Source organism: Trichechus manatus, unplaced genomic scaffold (assembly GCF_000243295.1).
Source record: "Trichechus manatus latirostris isolate Lorelei unplaced genomic scaffold, TriManLat1.0 scaffold00048, whole genome shotgun sequence".
Taxonomy (NCBI): Eukaryota; Metazoa; Chordata; class Mammalia; order Sirenia; family Trichechidae; genus Trichechus; species Trichechus manatus.
In genome coordinates this window covers 12,225,877-12,229,488 of record NW_004443984.1, presented here as the reverse complement: position 1 = coordinate 12,229,488, position 3,612 = coordinate 12,225,877, and positions in this window count along the sequence as shown.

Genomic DNA, 3,612 nt, shown 5'->3' with positions numbered 1-3,612 from the left:
TGAGGGGTGGGCAGGGAGGGGTTCTGTTGACTGGCAGTCTCATTGAAATCATGAATGCTATGCAGAGAAAAAAACAACATATACTTAGTTCAGTTTCATTAACTTTCACACAATCCCAAGAAAAAGGCACAATTACTCTCTGCATTTTATAGATGAGGATGCTAAGGGTCAGAGAGGATAAGTAAACTGTTTAGATCACATAGCCAGCAAGTGGCCTGGGGCACTCATTTAGATTCACTATAATATTAGGAGATCCAGCGGCACAAGGGTTAAGTACTTGGCTGCTAACCGAAAGGTTGGCAGTTCGAACCCACTCAGTGTTGAGGGATGGGACTAAGTTAAATAGAATGGGTAAAGCACTCTTGAGCACCTAGTATGTGCAAGGCTGCAAAGAGAGGCAGGAGACCCAGCCCCCGCCAATGGGCCATCTACAGTCTACTTGGAGAAGCTAGAGTTAAAAACCAACAATGGATTGAACAATAGTTGGAGGCAGCAATAGAAGAGCTGTCACGAGGCAGTAGGTGATTAATTGCTAAATGAGTGGTACAGACAGTAATTGCTCCAGGAGTTCAGAGGAGAGAGCCAGGACCGTGGGCTGTAGTCAGGAATGTGTTTCTGAAAGAGGTAGAAACTCTGAACTTGGGCTTGAAGGACAGGAGGATTTGCAGAGGCAGCGAGGAAGGGGCGGGGCCTCCCGCATGGGTCAAAGTGCGTGATGCCCAGGCACGCCCATCTGTGCAATTCTGTGACTTAGAAAAGATTCCCGTTGTTGTTGTTGTTAGTTCCTTGTTGTTGTTGTTAGCTGCTGTCAAGTCAGTCCCCGACTCATGGCAGCCCCATGCACAATGGAATAAAATGATACCCGGTCCTGCACCATCCCCATGATTGGTTGTGGACTGGACCATTGCAATCCATAGGGTTTTCACTGGCTGATTTTTGAAAGTAGACTCCCAGGCCTTTCTTCCTAGTCCCTCTTAGCCTGGAAGCTCTGCTAAAATCTGTTCAGCATCGTAGCAACATACAAGTTTCCACTGACAGATGGGTGGTAGCTGTGCATGAGGTACATTGGCCAGGAATCAAACCCGGGTCTCTGGCATGGAAGGCAAGAATTCTACCTCTGAACCACCACTGCACCTGTTGTTAGTTCGTAGGCTGTGTTTAATGCCTCACAAGCTCTCTCACCTCTGGCGGAGTCTGATTCAAACAGCCCTGCCACTGATGAGCTGTGTGACCTTGGACAAGTCACTTCACCTCTCTGAACCTCAGGGTGTTCATAAAGTGGGAGATAAGATTTCTCCTCTTCCTCCCTCACCAGGTTGTTGTACAAATGGAGTGAAATTAGGTGCGTAAAAGTGCCTTGGAAACCACAAAGTGCGTTGTAAAGATGAGCGATGATTATAGACGGATGGTTCCGATGTGTTTGTCCTCAGCCTGGGGGCCCCCAACAACATGTCAAGGAAGAACTGCCATTTTCTTTTCCCCGCTTTTGAGAACCCATGCTTTATTTTAGGATGGCATAGTGTGTAGAAAGATTTTGAAGCCAAAAGTACCTGGTTCCAAAACCTGGCATTGCCACTTACTATTTGTATTAATTTAGGAGAGTTACTTCACATCTCTTAAGCCTCAGTGTGAGGATTAAAAGAGATAACATATACGAAGGTGCCTAGTACAGTACCTGGCCCAGAGTGTGCTTGTTTATTTCAAATGCTATTTCCCTTTAGGGATGCTCTTCTCAAAGCACGCATTTCATGTTCAGCAGCAATCTGGGGCCAGAAAGACGGAACACGCTTGACCAACCCTGCCCCTGGAAGGTGGACTGGGCCACACCCAAACTGTGTGGTTGAGAGTGGGGAGGGCATGGTTTTATTTCTCATCTGTTGCAGAGGTCAGCAAACTACTGCTCGTGGACCAAAGCTGACCCATGGCCTGGTTTTGTGCTACTCACAAGCTAAGAATAGTTTTTCTCATTTTTAAAGGGATTAATCTCCTAAAAAAAAAACAAAACAAAAAAGCTGAAACAACAGGCTCAAACATACCGACGATCATGAAGATGGCACGGGACCAGGCAATACTTTGTTCTGTTGTACACAAAGGTCTCCATGAGTCGGGGCCAACTCAATGGCAGCTAACAAGAACTACAACAGCAACAACGAAACCAAAACCAAGAATATCCTACGGAGACTTATGTGCCCCGAAAAGCCTAAAATATTTACTATCTGGCTCTTCACAGAAAATGTTTTCTGACCCCTGATCTGTTTTGTTGTAAACACAGTGAGCCAGCTTATTTGTCTCAAATCTAAGATTGAGTGAGGCAACGGAGAGGACGCTTCATAGAACAACATAAGGTTGTTTCTGACTAAATAAAGGCTTTGGAAGAGGTATCAGTGAGTAAAGCCCCAATCAGGAAAACAGAAACTGCTCTAAGCATTTAAAACAGAGGGGCCTTAACCCAAGGAATTGGCATACTCAGGTAATACCAGTACCAGTTGCTGTTGAGTTGACTCTGACGCATGGTGACCTCATGTGTGTCAGAGTAGAACTGTGCTTCATAGAGTTTTTCAATGGCTGATTTTTTGGAAGTAGATTGCCATGCCTTTCTTCCAAGGTGCTTCTGGGTGGATTTGAACCTCCAACCTTTTGGTTAGCAGCCAAGCATGTTAACCATTTGTACCACCCAGGGACTCCATGAAGAGCTGAAAACTCAAACGGGAAGGGAAGTTACTCCCACTCTGAGGCTGGAGGGTAGGGAGGGGAGGAGCTGGTGTTCCTGGGGCCACCCAGGGGAAGTTGTAACCACAGCGTTCCTGTCCTGTGCGAGGAGGCGTCTTGGAGAAAAGGCAGCCACTACCAGGAGAGCTGTCTAAGACACAGAGTAAGGGGAAGAAACACCCTGGCTTCTCTCTTCCTCTCGCACTTTCATTTCCCAAATATGCCTCCTGTTGGCTGAACCCAGCCTGAAACCAGTTCCTTTGGGAGTCTCTGGAACTTAGCCTGCAGGGGTTTCCATGCCCCTCTCTTTGTTTACACCTCAGAGCCCAGAAAGGATGAGAGGAAATGAGGGAAATGTAAACAAGCCCAGGATTGGCCAGAAGGAATAAGCAGATTCTGCCAGAAGTCAATCCCTGTGATTTGTTGATGACCATTGAGAAGGCTAAATGCCTAGGACCATAGAAGGATATCTGTATCCGGGATGAGAATTTGCACAATGCAATGTGCATTGCAACATCCACCTTGGGGACACGTATCTCCTATGATACCCTTTTCTGCGTTCATTGCTGCTTCTTTGTACTTGCATTCAGCTTCTATTTGATTACTTCTAAGCAGTCTTGTCTCTATGTTGATAAAGAAACAAACAAACAAAAAAACCTCAAAAATCCTCATAACTGGACCAATAAGAAACATCATGATAAATGGAGAAAAGATTGAAGTCGTCAAGGATTTCATCTTACTTGGATCCACAATCAACACCCATGGAAGCAGAAGTCAAGAAATCAAAAGACACATTGTACTGGGCAAATCTGCCACAAAAGACCTCTTTAAAGTGTTGAAAAGCAAAGATGTCACCTTGAAGACTAAGGTGCGCCTGACCCAAGCTATGGTATTTTCAATCGC